The 15928-nt window shown below is 44.9% G+C and overlaps 1 protein-coding gene across 3 annotated transcripts in view; it reads right to left on the bottom strand.

The window, feature by feature from the left end:
* The window catches only part of Wipf1 (WAS/WASL interacting protein family member 1), a 133742-nt gene that overhangs the window by 28925 nt on the left and 88889 nt on the right, over positions 1-15928 (bottom strand). Inside the window, exon 1 of one of the 3 annotated variants that reach the window (XM_045147568.1) lies at positions 15296-15496. The exons of the other annotated variants lie outside the window; for them this stretch is intronic. The gene's annotated coding sequence lies outside the window, so the exon portion shown is untranslated. Of the gene's footprint in view, positions 1-15295; positions 15497-15928 lie in introns of those variants that run through there. 3 annotated transcript variants of the gene reach the window in all.

The raw sequence follows: 15928 nt of genomic DNA, 5'->3' as shown, positions 1-15928 counted from the left end.
ATGATGGCATGAACAGAGCATGGATATCACCCTCTAGCCAACATAAGGTGGACAATAGCAACAGGAGAGTGTGCCAAACATTGGTATAGGGAAACTGGCTATAACACCCATAAGCCCGCCCCCACCAATACACTCCCTCCCGGAGATGTTAATTCCCAACCCTCCCATCAGCTGGGAACCTAGCATTCAGAACACCTAAGTTTATGGGGGACACCTGAACCGAACCACCACATGTGGGTACTGGAGAACTGAATCCAGGAGAGCAGACTTTGCAAGTAAGCGTCTTTAACAGCTGAGCCAGCTCCTCAGTTCCCCACATCTCTTAGGTATGTATGTGCAGAGGTCACAGGCCAACCTCAAGCGTCATTCCTCGGGTGCATTTATAAGACAGGATCTCTCATTGGCCAAGTAGGCTAGACTGGCTGGCCAGTGAGCTCCAGGAATCTATCTGTTTCTCCCTCCCCAGCACTGAGATTACAAGTGGGCACCACTATGCCTGACTTAAAAAATTACTTATTTATTTGGCGGGAGTCGAGGGGGCAGACACAGAGAAAGTGACCATGGGTGCACCAGGGCTTCCTGCCAATGCAAACAAACTCCATATGCATGTGCTACTTAGTGCATCTGGATTTACATGGGTACTGGGAAATCAAACTCTGGTCCTTAGGTTTTGCAAGCCAATACCCTAACTGCTGAGTCATCTCTCCAGCCTCTATGCCTGGCTTTTTATCTTTCTCTCTTTCTCTCTCTCTTTCTTTCTTTTTTTTCTTTTCTTTTTTTTTTTTTTTTTTTTTGGTTTTTTCGAGGTAGGGTCTCACTCTAGCCCAGGCTGACCTGGAATTCACTATGGAGTCTCAGAGTGGCCTTGAACTCACGGCGATCCTCCTACCTCTGCCTCCCAAGTGCTGGGATTAAAGGCGTGTGCCAACACGCCCGGCTTTATGGCTGGCTTTTTAAATGTGTGTTCTGGGAACTGAACTCAAGACTTCATGCTTACATGGCAAGTACTTTATCTGTCCATCCCTGAAATTTCAAAGACAGGAATTATTTTTATTTTATTCAATAATCTCATTGAAGAAAACAATTTCTCAGAACTTAAAATATTAATTTAGGGCTAGAGAGATGGCTTAGCAGTTAAGTGCTTGCCTGTGAAGCCTAAGGACCCCGGTTCAAGGCTCGGTTCCCCAGGTCCCACGTTAGCCAGATGCACAAGGGGGCGCACGCGTCTGGAGTTCGTTTGCAGAGGCTGGAAGCCCTGGCGCGCCCATTCTCTCTCTCCCTCCATCTGTCTTTCTCTCTGTGTCTGTCGCTCTCAAATAAATAAATAAATGAAAAATTTAAAAAAATATATTAATTTAACACCAGTAAAAGTAAATGTGGAGATTTAAACCTTAAAATAAATCTTCCATTGAAGTAATGCAGGACAGCTTGTTTCCCATGAACAGAAATGCCAAGGAAAAGATCTTGTCACACATGCTGAAAATCCAGAATAAGATAGCTGGGAACCATTCTGTTCAAAGCGAGCTGTCTAGAAAATGCAATGTCGGTGGGTGTGGTGATGCTTGTAATCCAGCACTCAGGAAGGAGAGGCAGGAGGATTACAGCAAGTTTGACACCAGCCTGGTCTACACAGTGAGTTCCGTGCCAGTCAAATGCACGCTGCAAGACCCTGTCTCAAAACAAAAGAAAGTGGCTTTGCAGATATTTCGCAACATCACAACACCAAGAGTGAACAGGGCCAGAGGCATCACCTGCACTGTCACTGACAGCTGCAGCAGGACTGCAAACTGGCATAACTAAGCTCATCTTATCGCTAAGGACACTGAGACACTGAGAAATTGAAGCACTCACTACAAAGCCCCATGGCCAATTACTCACATAATGTCCTCCTCACCCTTGTTCTCTTGTAAGTAGTTCTCCTTACGCTCTTAAGCATTTTCAGAGAAGCCCATCTGTTAACTAGGCTGGAATCTTTTTAAGTAAGAGATTGTTGTAGACTAAAATTTCTTTCATTGTACTTCTTTTTGAAAAATATATTTATTTGAGAGGCAGACAGAGAGAGAGAGACAGAGACAGAGACAGAGGAGAGAGAATGGGTATGCCAGAGCCTCCAGCCACTGCAAACAAACTCCAGATGCACGTACCCCTTGTGCATCTTGCTTACATGGGTCTTGGAGAGTCGAACCAGTGTCCTTTGACTTTGCAGGCAAATGCCTTAACCGCTAAGCTATCCCTCCAGCCTTCATTATATTTCCTAACTGGTCTTTCCTGCATGGCACCAATTCCTTCTTCATGGGGCCAGTTGGGCGTAGTGAACAAGGTTTGGTGGCCCTTTTATAAAAGGGGATCTCTGACTGCAGAGGGTACCTTCAGGGGCCTTGGAGCTGGCCATTTTCTGAAGCTAAACTCTGACCCAACTGTGAAATATGCCGAGGGCAAACCAAGGATATGAACAGAGCTGAAGAAGGGTCCTGCTAAGACAGAGGGGGTCACCTAGGCTGCCTAGTGGGCTCCACAAGTTCGTCCATGTGTTCAGTGGATAATCATACCCACCATCATTTCTCAGGACTTCATTTTGTCTGATTCCATGCTCATCAGCTAGTTCCTATTACCTTGTTAGCCTACTACCCAGGAAGGACCAGATTGCAGACCATTTATGTATGATTCTTTTTTTTTTTAAATTTTTTTTTTTATTTGAGAGCGACAGACACAGAGAGAAAGACAGATAGAGGGAGAAAGAGAGAATGGGCGCGCCAGGGCTTCCAGCCTCTGCAAACGAACTCCAGACGCGTGCGCCCCCTTGTGCATCTGGCTAACGTGGGACCTGGGGAACCGAGCCTCGAACCGGGGCCCTTAGGCTTCACAGGCAAGCGCTTAACCGCTAAGCCATCTCTCCAGCCCATTATGTATGATTCTTTACAGGCATGGTGACCATGGGACAGTTCTTGGTTGCATAAATCAAACCGAACTTCTGCCCTATCTGTCTCAGGAGCCACACTACAATGCTGGCCATTTCAGGAAAATGCCACTATGAAAGCCCTCCGTTAACTATCCTGCAGGTCTCGGCTATTGCTCTTCTGGCAGTCTGAGCACTAACTGGCTTATCAATAAGTCTGCACCACAACTGGAGGCGGGGGGGGGGGGGAGCGGTGCTATGGTCCTGGCTAGGGATAGGGCCAGCTTTCAGAAACAAGCCAGTAAAACCGAGACTTAGGCAGTAAGAAGCTACCACAGGCCGCAGGGTCTGACGGTGGGCACTCTCGCGTTCTGAGGGTGGTGCTGGACCAAGTACTCTTTCTCCACTCCTGCTGATGTCTGCTGCCATTCCCCCCTGCTCTCGGGTGGTCCAGATGAACTTCTCCCAGGCTCCCCTCAACGCCAAAGGGCCGTTATGTACTTCTTGCCCTTTCCCAGTGAACAGCTGCTGGGAATGGTCTGAGCTTTTCCAGTTGGGCTTTGAGGGAAGTTTTTTGAGAAACTGCAGACTCCAATCCTGCCACCTCACTCACCACATAGATCAAAGAAGATGAATCTTACGTCTCCCCACGCTGGGCTCACCGCCAGGTCCACTTCTTGGCTGTCTTCCCACCAGACTGTGGGCTCCACCAGGTCTCCCCCGAGTACCATGCCATGTATGTGTGGAGGAAAAGCCAGGTATCACATAAGCAGACCAAGTGCTTGCCGCTGCAATGGCTCTTAGCGTCGCCCTGCTCTGTGAGGCTTGGACAAAGAATGAGCCCTACCTCCGAGGAGGACTGTTAACACTAAGTGTCAGGAGCTGCCTTTCCTGGCAGCCCCCTGGCTTCCTCATGAAGTCAAATCCCAAGGCCTGGGACAGTAACCTCCCACGGAGTTAAGAGCCCACATCAGAGTCCGAGATGGACCTTCCTGAAGGGTCCTGACACCAGAGTACAGAATCTAGTAGATTCAGCATTCCTGCCTGGTTCCTTACCACAAGGTTCACAGGTGGAATCAGGGGATCGTGCATTTAGATGAAAGGAAAAGGACACACTTAGCAGTTCCTTCAACTGTAATGTAGGCTACTGGTCCCAGTGCCTGAGAGGCCTCTCGCGATGCATCACGTCACAACTTTGGAACTGGCAGAGTCGAGATCTGTTGCTTTAAACATTAACGAAGAAGTGCACACCTCAGTACCGCTCACTTCTGTTGCAGCCCTCTGCCTTGCTCTTAAATGGGGAGCTGCTGGGGAAGAGTAAGCGAGAGGCTGCCTGTCAGGTCTGCCTTTGGCATGAGGACTGGATCGAGGACCTGCTTTCCTTGAAGGTGAGGACAGGCAGGACAGACCCAGCTCTAAGCACAGCGGCTGAGGGCAGAGGAGTCTGTCAACTCCTATATCAGAATGGGCTGTGCCAACTTGCTTTCCACCCATTGCCTACCTTCAGTTAGCCCTAACTCCTTTGCAGAGCCTTACCCTCCTCTCCATCTAGACCCAGCCATGAACTTTTAAAAATACAGTGTTTGGGCTGGAGAGATGGCTTAGCGGTTAAGCGCTTTGCCTGTGAAGCCTAAGGACCCCGGTTCGAGGCTCGGTTCCCCAGGTCCCACGTTAGCCAGATGCACAAGGGGGCGCATGCGTCTGGAGTTCGTTTGCAATGGCTGGAGGCCCTGCTGTGCCCGTTCTCACTCTCTGCCTCTTTCTCTGTCTGTCACTCTCAAATAAATAAATAAAAATAAACAAAAAAAAATTAAATACAGTGTCTGAGGGCTGGAGAGAGGGCTTAGCGGGTAAAGCGCTTGCCTGTGAGCCTAAGGTCCCATGTTCAATCTCTCCAGATCCCTCATAAGCCAGATGCACAAAGGTGAGGCACCATTGCACATGCCCACTAGGTGGCACAAGTGTCTGGAGTTCGATGACAGTGGTTGAGGCCCTTGCATGCCAATTCTCAATTCTCTTCCTCTCTTAAAAAAGAAAAGAAAAAAAGAGTTTGGGAATCATCTTCTTGGCTTCTTTTCAAGACTCCTGCCGGTGCTTCTCATCATCCTGGTAACCAGCGCTGGCTGCATAGATTCAAAAGCTGCATTTCTTCAAGTGTTCACCTGGTGTACTGGATTTCATCTGTTTTCTTTTCTTTTCTTTTTTTGTTTTCTTTTTTGAGGTAGGGATCTTGCTGTAGTCCAGGCTGACCTATGTAGTCTCAGGCTGGCCTCGAACTCACAATGATCTTCCCACCTCTGCCTCCTGAGTGCTGGGATTAAAGACGTGAGCCACCACACCAGGCTGTGTGCTGGATTTTATACATACAAAGAATATCTCAGGGATGGATTTTTTTTTTTTTTTGGTTTTCGAGGTAGGGTCTCACTCTAGCTCAGGCTGACCTGGAATTCACTATGTAGTCTCGGGGTAGCCTGGAACTCATGGTGATCCTCCTACCTTTGCCTCCTGAGTGCTGGGATTAAAGGCGTGTCCCACCATGCCTGGCACAGAGATGGAAATTTTGTTTTGTTTGTTTTCACACAGTGTTAGGGACTACACCGTTTCCCCCACAAATTCATATGCTGAAGCCCTAACCCCTAGTACCTTTGAATGTGGTCGTGTTTGGAGATGCAACCTTAAAAAAGTGACCATGTCAAAGTGACTATGAGGGGACACTAATTCAAAATGACTGATGTCTTTACAGGAAGAGGAAGACACACTAGTGATGTGTATCAGGTAAGCAGTCAGCCCTCCCCCAGATAAGGGCGGGCCCCAGAGTCTACCGCCCTACTGACACCTTGTCCTTGCGCCTCTAGATTCCAGCACTGTGAAGAAATGAAGTTTTTCTTGGAGCCACCCAGCCTGTAAGATTTTGTTAAGGTTTTCTCCAAGAAGCAAAGAACCACAATTTTAAGAATGCATGCTTGTTTATTACTTTCTGTGTAAATGGGACGTTGGCTTTGGGTTAAATTATCTATCAACTGGTGTCTCTAAATTTCATTGACGAAATAAAGAAACCAAGTCTGAACCTTAGTATCTGATGGTCAAAGCTTTACGTAAATAACTAAATGAATTGTGAAAAGTCATCATGAAATCTGAGATGGAGCTGCTGAGGGGAGGAGAAGGATCTGGTGATGGACCTTTCATGACGAAGTCGGCTCTCTGAGTTGAGAGAACAGAGCAGACTATTTTGTATAAACGACTTAAACACCTCAACCGCCGCTTCTCGAGAGCTTGTTTGGAGGTTCTAGCAGGGCTTCCCTTGACCGAAGACGGGTCCTCCTCTGTTTGGGGAAGGTCATCCTCTTTGACCCAGTGCTCCCTTCAGGAGGGAGGCATATGGAGGGTGAGGGAGGAAGTGGACTCCTGCCCTAGGCAGCCCGATCAGCTGAATCAACCCTGGTGATCAATGGGGTGACAGGTGTCGCAGCCAGATCGCCCTCACCACCATCGACTACCACTCTTTATTATGCATATACACAAGCACACAGTACATGTCAGCACTTAGAAATTCTAGAAAGCCCTAGTTCTGTACATGAAATGATTAGCATCTTGGGTTTATTCTAAAGTAATTAGCAACATCATGGTTTAACATAGGTTTATGCATCACATATTGATCCTAGATCAACTGAGAATCTTGCAACTTGGACCTACTTGCTAGCCATGCAGCGTTAGTCACCAGAGCAGCTGTAAGAAAGAGTTGCAAGCCCACTCCCTTTTCTGGGGGGAATGTGCTCCCTAATGGCACAGCTAACTAGAGGCTCAACCCTGGCCTCCCAGTTTAGTCCAGACTTGCCTCAAGAAATTCATAGCTTCTCTGTTCAGATGGCGTTGACCACTGGGAAGACTCAAAAGGTCTTCTCATACTGCTGAGAAGAAGTGACAGAGGAGTGTTTGGGCACTGAGCCATCTCCATCACACCTTCCAAGGCTCAGGGTCCATTGCAGAAGAGTTGACGGAAAGAATGTAAGAGCCAAAGGAAGGGCAGGACTGCTTATAATGCAGTATTCCGACACAAAATAGCCTGGATACCCATGACCTTGCAGTGCCTGGCACTACCTATATAAGACCCTCAAAATGGAAGGAAAAGATGATGATATAAAAATTAAAGAGAGACTAATTGAGAGGGGGAGGGGATATGATGGAAGGTGGATTTGTGAGGGGGAATTGAAGGGTGAAATTATCATGGTTTATTATTTATAATTATGGATGCTGTCAATAAAAAAGTTAAAAAAGAAATTCATAGCTTTTTATTCAATATGCTAGAAAACAGAATTATTCCTGAATATAAAAATGATTGATTGCAGGGTCAGTAGAATTGGCTAGTTATTTAAATAAACTGCTTCTTATTTCTATAGCCAATTTTAAATTATATCAAGAGATTACAGCATGAGACCCACACTGCACAGTAACTTAAGGAGGGAAGAGATTTCCAAAAGGCCCCAATGGGAACTCCTGGCAGTCCTCAGAAGGTGGGTTCCATCCCTGGGTGGGGAGGGGCTCTATCAGAGAAGGGAAGCACTCTCTTCATCCACTGGTGTTTCATCACCATTGTGCTGAAAATCTGGGCATCTTGTTCTGTAAATCTCCCCCGTTTCCCTTAAATACTAAGCCACCTTAAAAAAAAAAATAGAGGAAAAGTAACCCTTTTTCTGCTAAAGTTGCATTAAGAGTGGGTTATTTTATTTATTTATTTAGTTTTTTGAGGTAGGGTCTCACTCTCGCCCAGGCTGACCTTAAATTCATTATGAAATTTCAGGGTGGTCCTGAACTCTTGGCGATCCTCCTACCTCTGCCTCCTGAGTGCTGGGATTAAAGGTGTGCGCCACCACGCTCAGCCCAATAATAAACCTTCAGTGAGAAAAGGCTGGAGGGAAATAACACAGAGATAGTTCTTGTCATTTTGAATGCGTGTATGCATGAGTGGGCACACACTCACCCTCTCAAGCTCTACCCCCTCTCACTCATTCATACTCTCTCTCTCTCTCTCTCTCATCCATGCATGCAACGGTTTGACCAAGAAATATTAACAGAAGGAAATTTTTATTTATTTGAGGGAGAGGAAGAGGCACAGAAGGAGGGAGGAAGGGGAAAAGAGAGAGAGAGAGAGAGAATGAATGGGTGTGCTAGGACCTCTAGCCACTGCAAATTAACTCCAGACACATGCATTACCATGTGCATCTTGCTTGTGTGGGTTCTGGGGAATAGGACCTGGCTCCTTTGGCTTTGCAGGCAAGTGCCTTAACCGCTAAGCCATCTCCAGCCCAGAAATCTTTAATACATGTAACTAAAGAGTGTCTTAAATTGATATTGTTATAAACAGGATTGCAAGGGCAGTAATTACAAGGCTTTGTATAAAACCACTCCAAGGTTCACTACAGATTAAAAACAAATCTTTAGGAAACTGAGATTGCTGCTAAAACCCTGAATTTTCAAGAGTAGTTTGGTTCTTACTGAAAATTACTATTATCATTACTATTATTTTGGCTTTTTGAGGTAGGGTCTCGCTCTAGCTCAGGCTGACCTGGAATTCACTATGTTGTCTCAGGGTGGCCTCCAACTCAAGGCGCTCTTCCTACTTCTGCCTCCCAAGTGCTGGGATTAAAGGTGTGCATTACCATGCCTGCTTGAAAATTATTTTTTATTTTATTCTTTAGAAACTCTGTAATGCAAACTTGGATGTGTTTAAGATTTGAAAACCAGAAGAACTCATTGAATGAATCTGGTTTTGTTCTACTTCCTGTAAAAATGCTCAACAGGAAAACTGATGCTCACAGTTAACCACAGTCATCCTGTTGCTTTAACACAGTCTCTTCACAGGTGCCGTTGCCTGTAGTTTCTATTTTATGAGACAAAGTCACCAGGCAACACTGCTGCTTCTCCACCCCTGAGGCAGGCCATCTGGCCATTTTAGACATTTTAATGCCTCAAGTGGAAGGTCCCGGCTCAGAGCCATGAGGCAGGCGATCACATCAAGAGAGAAAACAGAAAGGGCAGCTTGACCCAGGAGGACACAGAGCACGGAGGAGCCTCCGCTGGCTGCTGTTCGCCACAGCCCACACTCGCTGTGCAGAGAGCCCTTGACCACATTTGCTATTTGCCTGGGCGCTGGCTTAAAACGACAGCTCGGTGGCTGCTAAGGTCGTTGTCCTTCTCAGTGGTAATGGGTCCTGTCTCTGCGGCGCTTAGAGAGTCCTGGGAGGTTTCAGATATGTTTCTTTTAGAGTTCTTCTAGATAAAGAACTGATTTAGGCCTGGGGGATATAGCTCACTCACTGGTAGTGTGTGCCTAGCAAGCACGAGACCCTGAATTCTATTCCCAGCAACAACAGCAAAAAGCCATAATACAAAAAAAAAAAAAAAAAAAAAATAGAAAGAGTCAGTTTACTTGGGTTGGTTAGAAAGACATTTTTCTTTTCTGTCACCCTGCCCCTCTCTGCAGGGCTGGGGTGGGAAAGGCATTTTTCAAAGTAGAAAATTTGAAGCATCTACAATGTCATGAAGAATGGCGAAGAGCTTGGATACGAGAAATTTTACTACAAGAGTAACTGTAAGGGGAAGCCAAGTTGCCCCTATATTTCTATTTAATCCACTGTTTTTTCTTATTTTTGGCATTTATTATTATTATTGTTGTTGTTGTTGTTTGTTTGTTTGAGGTAGGGTCTCACTCTAGCTCAGGCCAACCTGGAATTCACTATGCAGTCTCAGGGTGGCCTTGAACTCATGGCGAACCTCCTACCTCTGCCTCCCGAGTGCTAGGTTTAAAGGTGTGCGCCACATGCCCGGCTACTATTTTTTCATATATAATTTTAAACTTAACAGAAATTTATAGGCATCTAAGACCCTTTTGGAAATTAAGAACATGAGGTGAGGTTTAGCTGAGTGACTCACCTAGCTGCCACTTAACTAAGTCAGGGAAGGACATCCTCTTTTACTTTATTCAGTTAACTAAAAGTTTCAGTTTCGGGCTGGAGAGATGGCGTAGCGGTTAAGCGCTTGCCTGTGAAGCCTAAGGACCCCGGTTCGAGGCTCGGTTCCCCAGGTCCCATGTTAGCCAGATGCACAAGGGGGTGCACGTGTCTGGAGTTCGTTTGCAGAGGCTGGAAGCCCTGGCGCGCCCATTCTCTCTCTCTCCCTCTACCTGTCTTTCTCTCTGTGTCTGTCGCTCTCAAATAAATAAATAAATAAATAAAAGTTTCAGTTTCCCTCCACTATCTCCCATCTCTTCCAAGTACTGCTTCAGGGTTCAAATCTCAAAGCTAACTTTTCCCTAACTCCTCAGTAACACAGTGAGTTTTGCCAAGGATTAGGGTCTACCCCCAACCTCTGAATACACACACACACACATACACTCTCTCTCTCTCTCTCTCTCTCTCTCTCTCTCTTTCTCACCATATAGTTCAACATAGTTGACACACTTATTTATCAAAGTATAGTCTTGTAATATATCCCAAAGGGTCACCAAACATTTCTGAAAAGGTCCAAAGACTTTGAAGAATATTTTACTGTAGATTAACCTTTTAATAATATTTCATTTTTTATTTTTATTTTTTATTAACAACTTCCATGATTATAAACAATATTCCATGGTAATGCCCTCCTCTCCCCACTTTCCTCTTTGAAACTCCATTCTCCATCATATCCCTTCCTCCTCTCAATCAGTCTCTCTTTTATTAAAAATATTTTATTTGTGAGCCGGGCATGGTGGCGCATGCCTTTAATTCCAGCACTCGGGAGGCAGAGGTAGGAGGATCGCTGTGAGTTTGAGGCCACCCTTAGACTCCATAGTGAATTCCAGGTCAGCCTGGGCTAAAATGAGACCCTACCTCAAAAAAAAAAAAAATTATTTATTTGCAAGCAGAGAGAGACAGAAGAGAGACTGATAGAGACAGAATGGGCACACCAGGGCCTCTAGCTACTGCAAATGATCTCCAGATGCATGTGCCACTTTGTGCAACTGACTTTACATGGGCAATGGGGAATCTAACCCTTGTTATTAGGCTTTGCAGGCAAGCACCTTAACCATCTCTCCAGCCCAACCTTAACCTTTTAAAGCTATTTACTGTTGCTGAGATCATTAAAACAAAGCATTTTGTAATCCCAGATGCTCTAGACTGCAAAGGAACTGGAAAAATTATACAATTTATCATATGAGCTTCAAGATGCTTGTAGCTGGGTATGGTGGCACACGCCTTTAATCCCAGCACTCGGGAGGCAGAGGTAGGAGGATCACCATGAGTTCGAGGCCACCCTGAGAATACAGAGTGAATTCCAGGTCAGCTTGGGCTAGAGTGAGACCCTACCTCGGGGGGGGAGGGGGAGATACGCTTGTGAGAAAAGCTTTTAAAACTCAGAAAACTTCTTTACATCTAGTTGTTAGGTGGCCTTGGACAATTTACTTAACCTAAGTTCAGTTTCAGCAGTAAAATGGGGATAAAGGACCATTTAATGGTGTTATTATTTAATCAAGAATTAAATGAAGCAGTTCTTAATAAGTATTTAGGGCAGGAGGATTGTTGTGAGTTCAAGGCCAGCCTGAGACTACGTAGTAAATTCCAGGTGAGCCTGGACTAGAGTGAGACCCTACCTTGAAAAGACAAAAATAAATAAACAAAAATAAAATCAGCAGAAGTAAAGAGCATAACTAACACATACTAAGTGGCGAGTAACATTAGCATCTTTCCCACCATTTCACGAGAAAAGAAGCCACAGCCGATATAACCCCTTGCACATCCATGCTACTGGTGTCTCACAAACTGGGGAAGGGATCTGTATAAGTGCCTTTAAAATTTCTCAGAAAAACATACTGATTAATGTATTTCTTCTTCTAATATGTTTTGTGTATACATGGTATGAGTGCATGCATGTATATGCGTTTGTATGTGCGAGGTGTGTGCGACACGTGTGAAAACCAAAGGTCAATGCTGGGTGTCTTCCTGGAGGTCATGCTTTCCCTTATTCTTGGGGGTAGGGTCTCTTGCTGAACCCACAGCTCACAGATTCAGTTAGGATAGCTAGCTAGCCAGTGAGCCCCAGGGATTTCTTGTCTTCCCTTCCCCAGAGCTGGGATTATAGGCATGCACCACCACGCCTGGCATTTACATGGGTTATGGGAATGTGAACTCAGGTCGTCAGGCTTGTGTGGCAAACATTTTACCCACCAAGTCATCATCCCAGCCTGTAGTCTAGTAATTTATCTTTCCCGTTTTAATTTTAAAGACCGGAGGTTATAATACAGATAGGTGTTTATAGCAGTCCAGGGGAAAGTGCTTTCCAATGAGGGGCACACATATAATAATTGGAAAGACAAAACAAGGCAAACCTTAAAGAAGAAATATACTGGGGCTGGAGAGATTATGGGTTAGTGGTTAGGCAAGGCCAAAGGACCCAAGTTTGATTCCCCATTGTAAAGCCAGATGCACAAGGTGGAGCATGCATCTGGAGTTTGTTTGCATTGGCTAGAGCTCCTGGAATGCCCATTGTCTGTCTTTCTCTATCTCTCTATTTGCCCCATCTCTCTCAAATAAATATATATTTTTTTTAAGAAAAGGAATAAACATGGGCTGGAGAGATGGCTTAGCAGTTAAGCGCTTGCCTGTGAAGCCTAAGGACCCCGGTTTGAGGCTCGGTTCCCCAGGTCCCACGTTAGCCAGATGCACAAGGGGGCGCACGTGTCTGGAGTTTGTTTGCAGAGGCTGGAAGCCCTGGCGTGCCCATTCTCTCTCTCTCCCTCTATCTGTCTTTCTCTCTGTGTCTGTTGCTCTCAAATAAATAAATAAATAAATAAATAAATAATTGAAAAAAATATTAAAAAAAAAGAAATAAAAGAGCTGCTGCTTTGACGGTGCTTATTAAAAAAGGAATAAACATATCACAATTTAAATAGCCAGAAATTTCCAAAGTAAATGTCTTCATAAAATGTTAAACAGACTTCAAGGGTCCAGGAATTAGGTAGCTTTTCCTCTTACATATCTTTTTTTTTAAATTTTTATTAATTCATTTGAGAGCGACAGACACAGAGAGAAAGACAGAGAGAGGGAGAGAGAGAGAATGGGCGTGCCAGGGCTTCCAGCCTCTGCAAATGAACTCCAGACGCGTGCGCCCCCTTGTGCATCTGGCTAACGTGGGACCTGGGGAACCGAGCCTCGAACCGGGGTCCTTAGGCTTCACAGGCAAGCGCTTAACCGCTAAGCCATCTCTCCAGCCCCTCTTACATATCTTAAGCATGGGTTTGGGGAACTTCCAGCCTATAGGCCAAAGCTAGAGTTTGATTTCCTCAAATGAGTGAAACTGCTGCTGGAACCCAGGCAATAATTTTTAGCGCAGGGAGTTTCCTGAGTGTCTCAGTTCATCCAGAGCATGTTTCCCTTCAGAGTTTAAGCACTAGAGTAGCGGAGTTGTGAACACATTGCCCACAGGTGAACTTTCCAGACAGCGTAAGAATGCTGACTGCGGCTTTAGGTAAATCATTCACTTTCTTTAGACCTATAAAAAGAATTTTGACTAAACTATCTAGTTCAGATGCAACAACATTTTGTGAGACTAACATGTAATTTTAAGGACCCTAATATTCTAAGGCCCACAAATCCAAGTGAATTCTAAGAGTATGGCTTTCACACACACAGACCACCACACCTTTCCTAGCTTCTCTTACTGTCCTGTCTTAGCCCAATCTTTCCCCTGCCTTCCACTGATCTTTCTATCTACCAGGCTGTCCCCTATTTTTCTCAATTATAACCTTCTGTAGCCTTTACTTAACTCATCTGCATTTTCTACTATACACAACAATTATACCATTAGATCATTGCAAAGAACTTATACTTATTGTCCAAAGTTGTATGTACCCTCTAAGCTTCTTGTTTTATTGTATATTCTGTAAGTGGAGAAAGGAACGTAAGTCAAATTGCTTTTTCATATACATCCTAGTTTTTTCTTTTTTTCTTCGAGGTAGGGTCTCGCCCTAGCCCAGGCTGACCTGGCCTGGAATTCACTATGTAGTCTTAGGGTAGCCTTGAACTCAGGACAATCCTCCTACCTCTGCCTCCTGAATGCTGGGATTAAAGGCATGTGCCACCATGCCTGGCGAGAATTTTTAAATATAAAGAGTTCTTTAGTCTTGCTCTGTGTGTCTCTCAGCATACAACTTGATATTTTATTTTGTTGTTTTTAAATTTTTAAAAATACTTTACTTTTTATTTATTTGAGAGACAGGCAGATAGAGAGAGAGGGAGAGAGAATGGGTGCACTACAAACGAACTCCAGACACATGTGCCACCTTGTGCATCTGGCTTACTTGAGTTCTGGGGAATTGAACCTGGGTCCTTTGGCTTTGCAGGCAAGTACCTTAACTGATAAGCCATCTCCCCCCCCCACCCCTTATTTGTTTTCTTGAGGCTGGGTCTCATTCAAGCCAAGGCTGACCTGGAACTCACTCTGTAGTTCAGGCTGGCTTCAAACTCATGGCAATCCCCCTACCTCAGCCTCATGGATGCTGGGATTAAAAGTGTACATCTTAATTTAATATTAATCAGGACAAGTGCTATAGAATCCAATTAGCAATAATAAGTTATGGTGTACACAATTTTGATGTGGGTAGAATATTATAAAAGACAAGCTAACTTCTTCCAATCACACTGCTTAGAAGTGGTTTAGACATGCACTTAAGCCTTCAGCTACATCCCCACACAGTGCTGGGCACGCTGCTTCTGTCTGAAACCGCCAATAACTCCCTCCCCATAAAAGCATTATTGCTCCTGACTAAACGGGAATCAAAAGCAGCCCAGTGGACAACTGTACATTATATCACAGGCTCATGTTTACTGATTTGAGACCCCATTTTTATGGGAATGTGAGAAAGAAATGAATGTGGATCCAAGTTTGTCCAATGGTCATGAAAAATTCTACTAAAAACCTTGTTTACATATCTTGGCTCAAATAAGTAATGAATCACCCACAGTCAACACAGTGGGCAATAGGAATACACTGCATGGTCTTCTACTGACAAATTGAAACAGCTTTATCTGGACATATGGTGGCACATTAACAGCCATTTAGTTCTTCCCTATCACTGATAATGAAAATAAATTTAGGGCTGGAGAGATGGCTTAGCAGTTAAGCGCTTGCCTGTGAAGCCTAAGAACCCCGGTTCGAGGCTCGGTTCCCCAGGACCCATGTTAGCCAGATGCACAAGAGGGCGCACACATCTGGAGTTCGTTTGCAGTGGCTGGAGGACCTGGTGCGCCCATTCTCTCTCTCTATCTGCCTCTTTCTCTCTCTGTCTGTTGCTCTCAAATAAACAAATAAAAATAAACAACAAAAAAAAAAAGAAAAGAAATTTAGTTTGAATACAAGTTTTCTTACCGTTACGAGTACTGTAGGAAGGCATGACCAGGGACTCAGGCAGAGAGAGACAGTAAGCAAGACGCGAGCCAAGAGAGAAAACCGTCCCCCAAGAAGGACTCTTCCGTCGCAAGTGTGGGGCCGCCTCCGGGCAGCCATTTTGGACAAGCTCTGGCCTCTTGCTAGTGCGACACACTGAGTCAAAGGCACAAGTCCTTCTGCGGTATGCACTTCCTGTCTGATTAACTTCTTGTTTGTTTCTTCCTCCTCTGCTACAGAAAAAGAAACTAGATTGGTTTTACTTAAGAAGCAGGCAAAGATAATATAGTCCTCTGGTACTGCGACCAGTGGAGCTCCACCCTTCTGACCAGTTAACAGCTTTTTTTTTGTTTTTTCTTTGTCCTGGATACTTCTGCAAAAATAACTACTCATGGAACTTGAGATTCCTTCAAAAGGGTTCTGTTCTGAAAGCACAACCCTCAGTTCTGACTGTTTCATTTCGCAGTAAGGAGAAGAGTCAATCGAGAACTAAAAGCGCTCAGGTACACTGCTAATTCGTGTAAGTAGTGATCATTCAGCACTTCCAGAACGTTCAAGTGTGTAGGGAGAAAGTGCAGGTCAGGTGCATGACGGCAAGTGAGTTGTCAATGTGAC

Source organism: Jaculus jaculus, chromosome 4, assembly GCF_020740685.1.
Source record: "Jaculus jaculus isolate mJacJac1 chromosome 4, mJacJac1.mat.Y.cur, whole genome shotgun sequence".
Taxonomy (NCBI): Eukaryota; Metazoa; Chordata; class Mammalia; order Rodentia; family Dipodidae; genus Jaculus; species Jaculus jaculus.
This window is presented reverse-complemented; position numbering and strand designations above follow the sequence as displayed.